General features: G+C 48.1%; 1 pseudogene; it reads left to right on the top strand.

The window, feature by feature from the left end:
• The first annotated feature begins 8420 nt into the window (after positions 1-8420).
• Positions 8421-11179, top strand: LOC135913240 (piggyBac transposable element-derived protein 3-like; annotated as a pseudogene).
• Positions 11180-14771: the final 3592 nt, after the last annotated feature.

Raw genomic sequence — 14771 nt, forward strand, 5'->3', positions numbered from 1 at the left:
TGTGTAATTCACAATGAAGACAGGAAACAGCAGGAGCTTAATAATGCTATCACCTATAGACTGTGCATATGACTGCAACACTCCCCGATTCAAATGTGCCATTACATGCATGTTCGATACCACATATTCTTTAACATTGTCTTATAATTGCATGTACCATATTTCACCCATCTTAAGCCCTTGCATAGCACACTTCTGATGTATCCATTTCATAGGCCAAGTAATTGTACACTTTGTCCTTTTGTGTTGTATGAAAAGCAGCAGCCTTTACAGTCGTATAAACCTTCAGAAGACAGGAGAGGCCCCACCCAGATGACCAAAGCGCAGCAGCCGATTGCTTACACGTCTAAAGAAGTAGTCCATCTCCAACGAGCAGATATTAGTCTGTCCGGCGGCACGATGTCAGTCTAGAGTGCGTGCCCATTGGTGCAGGCTTGTGTTCACCTGCCTTAAAGTGCAGATTCCGCAGCCTCCTAAAGTTGTATCCGACTATAGAAACACGTAATGCCTTGCACCAGTTGCATAGACTTCTGCAACTTGATAGCACACAATGATCAGGAGCAGAAATCTATAAAGGCATCCAAGCAAAGCTGGCTTTCCACACATCCATTATGAGGGGCTGGAAAAGGTGTCGCCAAATATTCCCATGACATCCTTGAAAAAGAGGTGGTGTTTGGCACTTCTTTAGAATCAAAAACAGATTACACTGAATGTTGTGTAGCACGTCAAAACAAACCGAGCTTGGTTATTTGCACAGCATGTAATGGGAGGTTGTGCTTCACATAGGAAACCAACTGCTCTGTCGAGTACAATTTTGAGGCCGGTATGGCACCTATTATGTCAACAGTGCCTATATACGAATTACACTTTTCACAGGCCATTGATTTCACCATTATTTTTCTATGATGGTTCTTTCAATCAGTGCTTGTATTATATGAGCAGGTGGATTTGAAAGCAAAGCTTTGTTTGCAAACCTTCCGACTTCCATAATTGTGTGGCAAGGCACTGGCATGTTGTCGAATAGCTCACACTTCCTCGGTCCTGCATCAAAGAAGCCCAATGCTCTAATTGAAGTTGGATCGCACAACAATTCAACGGCACACAAAGAAGTGTAACACACACAGCAAAGCATTCTGCTGTGTGTATTTCTCTTTGTGTCCCGTCAAATTGTTGTGCAATTAAACTTCAAGCTTCGATACCAATACACCGTCTTCAACCTCACCAATGCTCTAGTTATTAGGCCACAATGGTGCACATCTTTGAAATTTCGCAACACAAATTAGCTCTCCAAAAAATCACAAATGTTAAATTTTGCAGCACAGCTGTATGTATGCACGTGCCATATGCTTTACCACTGAACTCACAGGAATCAAAGAGGCAAGCATTAACCAGCCTTGCTGCTGCCGTTACCATGATCATCATGACACCAATGGAAAGACAGTGCCACGTTTCAGTAAAGGGAGTGCTGGACGGAAAGGTGTGACAGCGAGGGCTTACAATAAAAATAACGGTTACGAGACATGTTCAATGCCAATATATGCTGCATGTCGCTCAGCCTACTTTGGCATTGCGGTAAGCGTTTACTCGTTTGGGCATAGACACGTTTTGTGTAATCATTGCTCTAAAGCTGTACAAATGGTCTATTTGTTCTGCAATTTTTATTTTTATCATGGTGGGTTGAAGACCCACTTTTCATTGGCATCTGCACCACATTTCTCCCGATATGTAATTTTGCCTTGGTGGTTCATGACATCTTCACGTAGAGAGAGTTCTGCAAAGTATCAGATGTGCATTGTTCTACTGCTTAAGAATTAGAGCCCCATTATCAGACGAAAATATACAATTTATCCATCCAGAATAACGCCGCCCCCCCCCAAAAAAAGAAGATGCACTGAACCTGTGGCACATGCATCGACAGTGAACAAAGCAAACAATCTGAAGTATTTGCTTCATGCAAGCCAACACACTAAGATCCTCAATGCATTTTCATTTCAACAAATTGTGCAATGTCTCGCTGTTTCATAGTGCGGCCGATAGATTACGCATGACCAAAATTCAGCATTGTGCATACTTAGTAACTTCACCAATGAAGAACCCCAAGTTCTTTATGAGATTAGGATTCATAGGTTACTTCACACAATTGTGATATCCATTTATCTATTTATGCCTAAATAACCTCTTTCCCAAGAAAGTGAGCCATTTGGAAGGCACCCTGACAGACAATTAGAACAACCGGCAAAACGTGATCAACCAGCGAAAAAGTCTGTTAATCACAGTAACGCTGACATTGAAGGCGCCTTAATTCCTACGTACGTTCCGTCGACACACCCAACTACGTTCGTAATGTTCCCACGAAGTAGGAAGCATTCTTTTATATATGCCCGCTCCGCCGCAGTATTCTGGAAAGCTAGCCACAGCTTACGCACTGCCGCATCGATAAGCGCGTCAGACACATCTCTGACACAGTTGCTAACAGTAGTTTGATGGCGTCCAATGTAACGCTCGGCGCCGACGCTTCCCTGAAAACTCCCAGTCTCGTAGAAACGGAGGGCACAGATGACTTGCTCTACGACGGTGAGCGAATGAAGCCCGCCACGCTGTCTCCGCAGACGAGAGTCTTCGCCTAGCTCGTCACACAGCCAGCATACTGATGTCTTCGACAGGCGAAAATGACGCTGAAACTCCCCGTCGGTCATGCAGGTGAACGGGTCCGGACGGTCATAGTGACGCTTGCTGCCGCTGGATGCAATGAAACAGGCTGCTGCTGCCGCCGCCATGTTCCCGAGTTGAACTCGGAGGGGGTTTCGCGATGTACGAGTTTAGCACGAGTTCGCCTGTCAATCAAAACTAGAGGTCACGCCCCGCGCGAGGCATGTAACTATTGCGCGCGCACCCACTACAGTTGGGCCACGCCCAACTTATATTCCGGCAACAGCGACGCGGTGTCGAGCTGAGAGGCATCAACAATCTTGACCGCCGACACAAAACACGCACAACGCACTGTCATCGGTGATGTACTGAGCACCACTATCAAAAACAAAGCGTTGACTGTCGCTGGCATACATCTTCTCGGGCTGAGATGGCCGCACAACACGGTTTCATTGCCTGCATTGTGGCGCGTAGCGCACAGTAAATAATTATCGGCACGTCACTGTAGGTGCTTGCAATGCGTCGAGGGGGACGACGATGCTGAGGAGTGCGTATTGCAGCAGTCGTTTCAGATGGCTGCTCTGTCATCGGTGATGAAACGGAGCCACAACGTCGTAAACACGATCAGCGTCCGAGAATCGCTCGCTCTTCTAGGCCCAGTGCAATGGCATTTCTTCATCACAAGCACTGCGCACTCAACAGTTCCAACACCTCTCTCCGTTCGAAATCTGATTTCATAACTGCACACAAGAGCCCTCACCTGCCAAAATGCGAGTGCTGCGGTGTCGTTACGATATCCATCTGCGATCGCTGCTGGCTCCAGCAGAGGTAATCCGCAAGCACCTTCGACTGCACAACAGACTCATATACTGCGTACATGCGCTCAGAGGCGCCTTCACTGGGCAACCGTTGACAAGCGATGAATTCTGTCGCTGGGGAAGCACGCACGTTTGGCAATGTATCGCAGAGGCTTCGCGCACAAAGATAAACTGGTACATTTTCACTGAACTGCGTCACTACGCACTCTAAAATAGCATACCGCCATTTTGCAGCGACAGCTGTTGTGTCGTGTTTAGTTGGTCAAGCGGGGGCCTTAATAGCCTAGTGAAGCGCCTGCGATGAACAGCCGTACCGCGGCGCTGCGTTTCTATTCCCCTAATAGAGAAAGAGTGGCCATGACCCTCCATGGATCATGACCGACTTTATTGAGAATAGCACTGCAGCGTCCCTAGGCGACTTATCACTGTATGAGCGCCCTCGTGCGTGCGACCCGCTTCAATGTACCGCTTCTAAGCTTTCGCCTCCCTGTCGCCACTCACGGCAAGAAGTGTAAAATTTAATAATTTGCTCGATCTCCGTTTATCATCACAAATTTCTAGCATTGAAAACGAAAAACAGATACCTAAAGAAATAAAAATGTGCGTTATTTTATTTGTTGTATCTTAACGTATTCGTTTGAGTGAAAGTGTAGGTGCAAGAATGCGCCGCATGTACCCCGTTCGCATTCGATGGAGGATAGATAGATAGCGCCCGAAAGATGAGGCACGCCCTTGACGCGCCCGGGAAAGGCGTGACAAGCGGCTCACGGCAAGTGTGCTGACAGACAGCGGGGCAGTCACGGTATCGCTAAGTTGCGATAATCCGTTGATAACAATACGCGGCGCTGGCGCGTTTCGTTGTGCAGCCTTCTGCGCTTGAAACGTAGAAGCAGCGTGCCGCGCAGGGTGCGCTCATGTTTTCATACGCGGCTCTTTGTCTACATATTTTTTTGCCTGCACCTTCGGCGCGTTCCGCGCTATCTCCGTTCACTGACTGCCGTCGAGCAAACTCGGGCAAAACTCGGGTGAACGAGAAACTCGGCGCATCCTGCATAGCACCCCTGGTGAAATATATATAATAAGTTCCGTGGGAATATATCTTGTCGGCTGAGTGGAAGGTTTTTGGTGTGCTTCCGACTGAAGCCTTCCGCTAAACAGAGACTGCAGCTCGGCTTCAGAAAGAATTCTGTGGTCTTCTCGACGCGGAACAAAGCATTTGTTGGAAGAAACTCTCCAATTGTCTACAGGATGCTAGCTGTAGAACAACCATCTGCAGCTAGAAACAGCAGTGCAATCCCTTCGGACAGCGGATGCAGTCCCCTGCCTATTGGGATCTCCCTCCCCCGGCAGGGCACTCTGGTACGACTGGACTGTGTGGTGAACAATTTGTGGCGCATGCCTAAGACATGGCGATACCCGGGCGTTTCAAATACGGTGAGCCCCGCCAACCGTTCACAAGGCCCAGGAAACCGCGACGGCGAAACGGAATGGAAAACTTTATTTCATGACATTACAGATGATGACGATCCATGCTAGATGCCCATCAGCCGATGTCTGACGGCGACCTGGGTGGCTCACTCGGTGGCCTGGACTTGAGTGTCCAGATCGGAGCTGGCCAACACGGCCTCCCATCGCTCAAGAGAACGAATTGGTAATTGTGCTACAAGCGGCAGCTGTTAATAGCATTCCCAGAGAATGCGGTCGTAAGTGGCTAACTGGCCACAATATCTACACAGCGGGTCATAGTTTCCGGGATATATGCGTGATAATAGGTAATCGTTCGAAAAGGAGCGTGTCTGAAACGGTCGAGTTGTCTCTTGCGCCTTATCGAGCGACTGGTCCGGAGGAGGGAAAATGCATCTTCCCAATTTGTATTGATTGGCTATGTCATAAAAAGAAGCCAGACCATCCCTCCAAAAGCTCGTGGAGACGAGCAAGTGCCCGGCTGAATAGCCAAAACCACGAGTCATATTTTGAACGGCCTCGCTTCCCCGATTTCCGGAATGGGCTAGAACCCAGATGATATGAATTTCCCTAGCTGAGAGACTTGCCTTCCTCAAAATGCACCCCGACGCCATTGAAATTCTGCCTCGCGCAACATTGCGGATGGCTAATTTGGAATCACTGAACATTACATCAGGCTTTGTGCGAACTATTACTAAAGCTATCACCATTTCTTTCGCGGTCTCAGAGGACCTTGTCTTGATCCTGCCAGAGACGATCAGCAGTCCGTACGAGTGCACCGCCTCCAGTGCAAACGCTTCGTCCCGTGTGTATTCTTCAGCGTCCACGTATACTGCTCCTTCGTACCGATCGGATTTATTGTTCAGAGCCTTAGGCCTCGCCTTTCCCCCTGCCTTCATGATATTCAGGGTGCGTGTTCTTTGCAAGAGGGTACCTGCGCCTTAGCGCCCTGCGCTCGAACTTCGGTTCCTATCTCGATACATTCAAGTATGGTCCTTCCAGCAGACGCGCGCGTGAGTCTAGTAATGTCCATCGTTAGATGTGCCTATTTCAGCTATCCAGAGCGGTCTCCTAGCACGGCCTTGTAGACTTATCTAATGATCGCTTCAGCTTTATTCGTTTCTGCGGAAATTAGTATGAGATATTGGAGTGAGTAAACCACTCCGGACAAAGGTCTGCTGACATCGTCTGCATAGAATGTGGGTGGTAGCCCGAGAATGGCTGCGAGAGTTTGGGTGGAAGTTTCATGAGAGAGAAATTGTAGACGAATGTCGATAACACCGAACTATGAGGCGAATGAACAAGGAGGGAGGGGGGGTGTAGAGAGAACCTCTACACTGCCCCCCCCCCTAGCGAGAACGCGTCCGATCCGAGCGCTCCCACCGCTATTTCGGTGGTCCTGTCTGTATGAAAACTGTGGATGTACTGAAAAACTTTTTATCCAGATTGATGCACGAAAGATTACTCAGAACGGCATCGTACACCACTTTGTCAAGAGCGTTGTTTAAATCCAGTCCTAGAATGACCTTGCTTCCTGAACCGTGCTCAAGAGCTACAGTGTCTGCCTTAAAGGGAAGCTGAAACACTTTCCGAAAAAAAAATGACTTCCCTACGGCATTCTACAGTTTTAAGTCCATTGAACACGAATATATCTAATTGAACAAGGGCGGAAACAAACTCAAGCGGCTGTTTTTTCCAAGAAAACGCGCACCAGCGCCTCAGGGCATCGCGCGAACGCCGCTGTTGCCCGTGATTGGTCGGGACCGTTGTGGCGCATTCACGGGGATCACGGGTTGGCGCCGCCGTTTCAGAGCGTAGCACGCTGTTCTGGTCTGGCTTCACAGATGAATTGTAAGCATTATGGAACGTTCTCGCTGTCTCGGACAGCTTGTATTTTCGCTTTACGTGTTCGAACCGACAGCCTATACAGAAAACGATAGCGGCAACGACAATGTTGAGTGCGCCAACAGCGAGAACGATGTGTGCACCTTCTTGCGCATTGGAAATAATAGCTGGTACGTATGTGTTTTCATGTAGCTGCACGTTTCAGTGACAAGAGAAAAAACGCGCTAAAGTGTCACTGGGAACTTGCTGCTGGAAGAACGCCGAAGCACTAACTTCTCATTAAATTGTAAACACGGGTGCAATTGCAACAGCGGGTGCAACATCAAAAAAAAAAGAAATGGGCATGGGCCGGACATGTAACGAGAAAGGAAGAAAACTGATGGTCATTAAAGGTTACCGACTGGATTCCAAGCGAAGGGAAGCTAAGTGGAGGGCGGCAGAAGGTTAGGTGGGCGGATGAGATTTAAAAGTTTGCAGGGACAACGTGGCCACAATTAGTACATGGCCGGGGTAGTTGAAGAAGTATGGGAGAGGCCTTTGCCCTGCAGTTGGCGTAACCAGGCTGATGATGATGATTCAGACTATGGTTCGACGACTTTTCGACTGTGGCTCGATCAAGAATCGGTATGCGTGCTGCATGCTAGTGTTGACATACATATATTAGGCAGATTTAGCATCGCCGTGTGGTATACACGGTAACTTTACGGTAACTGCAACCATACGTCGAATGTCGCTAGGCAAGCCTAGCAACGCTAGCAACAACGTGTTTCCGCATTGGTCATAAGGCTATCCGGCTTAGCTAAAATTGTTACCAGACGTTCATGGCTGCAAATGTTGCCATTTCTCGAGCGCATCAATGTGGGCACCGGAACACCGGAATTGGAATACCGATTGCCTGCATCGTTGTCAAGCTCCGATGATAATCACTGTCGTGGAAGTGGTCCGAGCACTGCACAGTTGATTTTGTCGGCACGAAATTCTCCCTCCTCACCTCACGGACCCACTGCACTGCAAGCTTCTTGTCCTTTGGTAACATGTGAAACACCACATCGTCTCGCCCGCCTGTGTTCGCGCAGCTGAATGCTGCACAGAACGAGGGCATGTTGGGAGCCCTTGGGTGTAGGCACTCACGCAGCACAGGACGGCAGCCCAGTTCACGAAAATCGCAAAAGAAAGCAAACGTCAGCGGCGGTAAATCTCTCGTAGCATCGTTTACTAAAGCGCAGGACGGAAAGAAACACGCCAGCCCATGCGAGCACGCCGGTCCGCCGGCACGCTCCCCGGGAATGACGTCACTCTCGCCGGTTCTCCTCTCCGGCTGCTTCGTCACCCCGCACTCCGGGAAGCGACGGGTGCGTGTCCACGGGGGTGATTTAGAAGGCAATTTCCGCCCTTATATTAACAAAACGATGAAAAAATTTCAGAACCGTAAATTAATAGGTCTCTTCTTCCCAAACCGAGCAATTCATGGAATTCGAAAACCGTTTCCGCTGCCCTTTAAGCTGAATCATAAGGCCTTGCGTTGATAGGTGGGCCTTAACCCTAACATGGTGGATGGAATGAGGTCGTTATCCTAAATTTGTCTCCTGTTGAATATTAAGGACCACATTCTCGCTTAACCTCTTATGACCTGTTGTCGCGATTTCGCATCATACCGGTTTTAAGCCGCACCACCAGAAGAAAACATCTGTAGCCGCTACCCCTGCGCTCAGAGGGAATCCACAGATGTCTGGCAACACGTGGAAAAGGCAGCGCCATCTATCGTCGATTCAGTAAAGAGCTGACGGCTGCCATTTCTCCAGTTGATGCCGACGAAGAACATTTCTCACTATCCATCCATTGACATCCGTCTCCATTCAAGGTATGTAAGTTTTTTGAATATAAAAAAATTTTGCATGATAGGCACTTGGTTGAATAATGCACGCAGATCACGTAAATAATTTGTTTTTGAAGATTAGTTGTTTTTTCAAGCGTGTGTCGCTTTGTCGCGTTTTCGCATCAACAGGCTGTAGCGTCCCGATTTGTGCACAACTTCGTCTTCCTCGGCATGTGGTCAAAAAACTAGTAATTTTTGTTTTTTGCAGTTATTCGGTGCTTTTTGTTCGTGATGGACACCAGAAGGTTCTACGGGATCAGGGTTCCACCCGTTGAAGAAAGCGAAGATAGCTGCCTCAGCGACAGCGATTCGGAATACAGCCCTGACACAGTACATGCTGCCCCATCAGATCAATCTGGGCAGTCTGGGAGCGACACAGGTGCGCAATTTTTTGTTTGTTGGGCGAGTTGCATTCGGCTGCAATGTGAAACGCCGTCAGCGTTCTTTCGTGTTGTATTGCAGTGGCGCGTCTTTTTCTTTTGAAGCCAAAAGCTTCACTACGATAGTCAACACCGCGTTTGTCGGAGCACGAGTGACGTCATGCACTGCGCAGGCTACTGCCCATGTGCGCCGTCGCTTCTCCGCGCCACCGTTTGACCTTTCGCCGCAGCCGTGCGCATTTGAAAGGAGGGGTATATAAGGCGCGCTTGCCCATAGAACAGGCGCACGCTGCCGCGCGCTATGCGTCATCGTTTGACGTTCGCCGCAAGCGCGTGTTTATCGCGGATCACCGCAGCTTTTCGCTTCGAGATATCCAGGCCCTTAGCTAAGCCCCAGCCAATTTTTTCAAGCCAAGGTTTTTGTGGCTTCTCAAATGTGGTTTGCGACCTCGCAGTGATTTCTTTTTCTTTTTTTGTTTGCAGATGAAGAAGGTGAAACGGAAGAGCCGTCAACGTCAAGCGCAAGAAATTTCCTCTGGAAGCAAGTGAACCATCCGCGGACATGCCACCCTCAATGGGAAGACGGTCTTCCAGACCCTCCAGATGAGCCGAAAGCTCCCATTGCGTACTTCCGGTATTTTTTTGACGACAAGCTTCTTGAGGAGATTACAGACCAGTCCAATCTCTATGCAGTGCAGAAGAATGCCAACAAAGCATTGTGCCTAACACGCGCTGAACTGGAGCAGTTTCTTGGGGCCACAATGTATATGTCCATATACAGGCTTCCGCGATCGCGCATGTACTGGAACCGCGAGATGCGAGTAGAAAAAGTGGCAGAAGTTATGTCACGTGACAGGTGGCAAGCGATAAAGAACAGCCTTCATTTCAACGACAACAATCTCCTACAAGCAAATGCTGGCAAAGACAGGCTCTTCAAAATTCGACCACTCATTGACAATCTGCTGCTCAAATTTCAAATCCTTCCAAAGTCACAGATGCTGGTGGTCGACGAGCAAATTGTGCCGTTCAAAGGCCGCTCCTCACTCAAGCAGTACGTCCCTAGCAAGCCTCACAAGTGGGGCTACAAGATTTTTGTACTTTGCGACACCCACGGACTTGTCTCTGACTTCTCTATATACAGAGGGGACATCCGCCCTGTTCCTGGATTACCTGACCTTGGAGCAAGCTCTAATGTTGTGCTCGAGCTTTCGCGCTCCATCCCAGAGAACAAGAGCTACTTGCTCTTTTTTGACAACTGGTTCACATCCATAAAACTGCTGGTAAATTTGCATCAGCGTGGTATTCCAGCAATGGGAACTGCACGCGCAAACATAATTTCTGGATGCCGACTGCCCAGCGATGCAGAAATGAAGAAGAACGGTAGAGGAAGCCACGTGGAGAGGCAGGCTACTATTGAAGGGGTCGAAGTCCGAGTAGTGAAGTGGTACGACAGCCGGGGAGTGAATATTGCTAGCACATTCGGGAGTGCCCAGCCTCTAGGAAGCTGCCAGCGGTATGACCGCAAAAAGAAAGAAAGATGTGGAGTTGAGCAGCCAGCCATTGTGAAGGCTTACAACACTTTTATGGGTGGAGTCGACCTTCTCGATGGGCTCATGGCGTACTACAGAATTTTTCTGAAGTCGAAGAAATTCTACCTGCGATTTTTTTTTCATTTTGTGGACATGGCTGTTGTGAGCAGCTGGCTGCTCTACCGGAGGGATTGTGATGCTCTAGGAATCCCAAAGAAACATCAACTGGATCTTCTAGCGTTCAAGGCTTCTCTAGCCAGCTGCCTGTGCAATCAAAACAAGGACGTGATGAAGAAGAGGGGCCGGCCGTCTCTTTCCGTGGAAGGAGAGCTTGAGAAGAAGAAAAGAAGAGGACCAGCAGCTCCAACACCTAATGCTGAAGTCCGTCAAGACAATGTTGGCCACTGGCCTGAAGTGTCGCAGCAACGACAACGATGCAAGATGCCTGGCTGCAAAGGCCAACCTGTTTCCTTCTGCACAAAGTGCAAAGTTCATCTGTGTATAAAAAAAAGTTCAAATTGTTTCATTTCTTTTCATAAGAACTGAGATACAAATGTGCTAAACTCAAAGAAATGAGCTCTCAAGTGTGTTTGAAAATAAACATTTTTTGATCCATTACGACCTGTTGTCGCGTTTTCGCGACATAGCTGTAACTTTCTTCCTAAAACCCCGACACGCATAAAAGTTGCTGTGTAACTTCCTCATAACCAGAACATAAAAAGCCACAGCAAAAATAATTTTTTTATGCAGTATGCTAAATTCAGGCTAGAAGAGGTTAACTTGCCTAAACAAGAAGTGATGGAAATAGGAGGCAGGATTTCTATGGACAACTTTTTCCCAGGATTTGGGGTAAAGGTTACCTTTGCGCGCCTCCACTCCTGCGGATCTCCCCCTCCTTTCAGTACTACTTTATTAGGTCGGTAACAGCCCACACCGACGTCGCGTCCAGGTTCCCAATTGCTTCCTTTGTAACTCCGTCCGGTGCGGCCGCGCTCGTGCTGCCGAGCTGTTTCGCGGCATACCATACCTCAGGCTCCGTGATTTCGGCATTTAGCTCCGTGTTCTAGAACCCGTTATATCGTGGTAACTGGACCTCTGGGGTCTTACTGAAGTTTCCGTCTTGTAACTTTTGCAAGATCTCCTCCATGGTGCCTTTATACTAATGTATAAGCCTCGTAGGCGGACTCTTCTGTGTGAATTTAGTTTTCGAAGGGTCCAGAAGGTGCCTGAGCAGTTGCGAGGTCTTCTTGCACCCCGGCTGTGCATTCTCGCGATCACGTATCTGACCCCATTACTTGATTCAAACATCCCTTACAGCGCATACAAAGACAGGGGACCTCATTCGTCTTAGGCGGCAGTCATGGTTCCTTCGAATTTTGAAATGTTGAATGCATACTCATGTCGGTTTGATGCTTTGTGGGGGGCGCTTTAGTCTTGGTGTCTAAGTATATATATATGCTTGTTACTCAAAATAAAAATCAGCTGGAATTGAGCGCTTGTCTTCGTTGTTCTTTCGGTCCCCTGTTCTTGTATGCGCGGTAAGTGACGTTTGAATCAATGGAATACCAACTATCCGTACCCAAACCTTGCTGCCATTGCTTGTGCTGAAGCACCATAGTATAAGCTTCAATCTGCCTTTCGAACTGTGATATTCTCCTTCTAAGCGGTCTGTTATGCTTAGTCCTTCTCCAGCGCTTCTGTATACTAAGATACGCCTCCAACATGTACGCTAGTTTGGAGTCGGAGATTCGCACTTTCTCTTGCATAGAGATCTCCACCGTGGTTTTGTTTACGTCTCTTTTCACTGACTCTAGCCATTCTTTGAGGTCAACAATCTCTGCTTGATCAACGCGCCCCCTTAGATCTCTGAATTTTTTCCAGTTATGGTGCGCGACTTGGTCTGGACTGTCTTGTGTCTGGCCGTTCCGAAGGTGGTAGACAGGATGCAATGGTCACTGCCTAACGTGTTTCCCATTTTCACCCATGACATCTGGATTGTTCGTAAGCATGGTCAAAACCTGGGAAGTGTCAACGCTGATACTGTTACCCAGCCTCGTGCATCCCTATGGGTTGAATGAAACCGTTAAGTGCAATTTTTGAACCACCTGCCACGCTTTATTACCCTTCGTGCTGGTTCTGACGTAGCCCCATTCTGTGTGCGGCGCATTAAAATTCCCTACAATGAGCAACTGAGCCCTGACCGCTAGCTTCAGGGTTCTGGCCAAGACCTCCAGTATACTCGTATCCTTGTCTTTGGGTGGACTGTAAGCATCAAGAATAAAGAGGTTTGCATCACTAATTTTTCCCGGTACAATTTCAAGAAGGATTTGGTCCTTCCGTGAGCTATTCAATGCTATGTTGTAATGCTGTGCTGCTCGAGAAATGCGGTGAAGCTCCCCCTGACGGTTCCGGTATCGTACCCTGGCTCTAGATACGCCTTATAGCCCGGTTGTCATACCGCGCCACTGGCTTCCTGTAATACTATGACGTCCAGTGGACCCTGCAGGGTTTGACAGTAAAACCGTGGGTCCCCCCGCTTGCAGCGTAAGTTCCTACAATTCCATCACCGCACCTCAGTGTGTTGGCGAAGGACCATGATGATGCGCAGTTTCTTGTTGCGCTGCGGCTAAGCCAGACACTGGAGGAAGACGAGCGTCCTACGTATTGGGTTTTTCCATCACTTGTTGCATCATAATGGTTACCTGACTATGGAATACCGTAAATTCATTGGTTAAGGCGTCGACTCTTAATGCCAGCGAGTCCAGTTTCGCTTCCGTAGCGTCCTTTTGATTCGAGAGCGCATTCACGTCGGCCCTCAATTTGCTATGGGCCTTCGCGGGATGTGGCGTGTCTGCCCCTGATGATTCAGCCATGCATTTAGTAACGTACTCCCTTGACGGGGAGGTGATCTTTTAATCGGGGTGCGGCACTCTATTTCCATTTGGCCCTTTCGATCAAAGGGTTGGCAGGCGAGCCTGCGTATCCTTAGGCTGACGCTTCTTTAACGTTCACTTAAATCTAAGTAGACGGGTGTTTTCGCATTTCGTTCCCATTGAAATGCGGCCGCTGTGGCCGGGATTCGATACCGCGACCTCATGCTTAGCAATCCAACACCACAGCCACTTAGCGACCATGGCGGATAGACTTCTGAAGAGTGACATGCTCAGCCTCCATACTTTTGTCCATGTCTGTTGCACACCTCATTGCTTCAGTCGATGAAAATACTCTTTAAGAACTGCAGACGCTCCGGAGGTGTCAAGTAGAACACCATATTGAAAAGGCCACATGACGACGATTTAGTTTGCTTCTGTGATTGGCTGGCGGAGTAACACAACCCCGCGCGGTCCGTGTACCTTGGTTTCGAATTGCTCTTTCTTTTAGGTTATACGCTACTATAGAAATCTACTACAGGGAGAGGCCTTCTTCCTGCATTGGGTATAAACTAGGCTGATGATGCTGATAGAAATCTTCATTTTGCTCTTTCGTTTGTTTACTTGTTCTTGACAGTGTTCTTCCTGCGCTTCTTCCCCGCGAAAGTCCATTCCATGTGGGTCCTCGTTTGCCAAAAAGAGGTGTATCTCACAGGCGTACTACGTGTGAGATACACCTTGTTTAATTTGTCTTCTGCGGGTTTACAGGTCTTAATGGCGAATGGCGGGCGTTATTCACATTTGCACTACTAAGGGTACCCTCCTCATTTGCATAGAAAAGTTACCTTGGGTTGCACCCCCCCCCCGAAAAAAAAATTCTTGGTACGTGCCTGGTCCTTTCTTTGCGTGTCTATAGTTACCACAGTGATTATGTTTAATAAAAACATAGTACGTCTCATTTATAGAGTACTTTTTCATTTGTATACCGTAGACCTAATATCGAACGGAGTAGCATTCCATCCATTTCTTCTTCTGGGGTAAATCATCGTTGAAGTCCAGTTATGAAAAAGAAATCTTCCTAGCATATAAACCTTTCTCATAGAAACATCCATAGACCGACACTGAATCGATATTCGAGAAATATTTGCAATTGCAGCCGTTTTCTGTAATGATTCCGCACTTCAGTGTTTCAAACAATGAATCCTTAACTACAAGAACGCAATTTTCTATCACCAAGGCTAGAGACGAATTCTGTCTGCCAACATTTGCTTATTTCCCTCCGTTATAGCTTCTATCTTTCTATCAACAGCGCAAGACCACACTTCGAGCACCTTCGCTTT

Source organism: Dermacentor albipictus, chromosome 5 (assembly GCF_038994185.2).
Source record: "Dermacentor albipictus isolate Rhodes 1998 colony chromosome 5, USDA_Dalb.pri_finalv2, whole genome shotgun sequence".
Lineage (NCBI taxonomy): Eukaryota > Metazoa > Arthropoda > Arachnida > Ixodida > Ixodidae > Dermacentor > Dermacentor albipictus.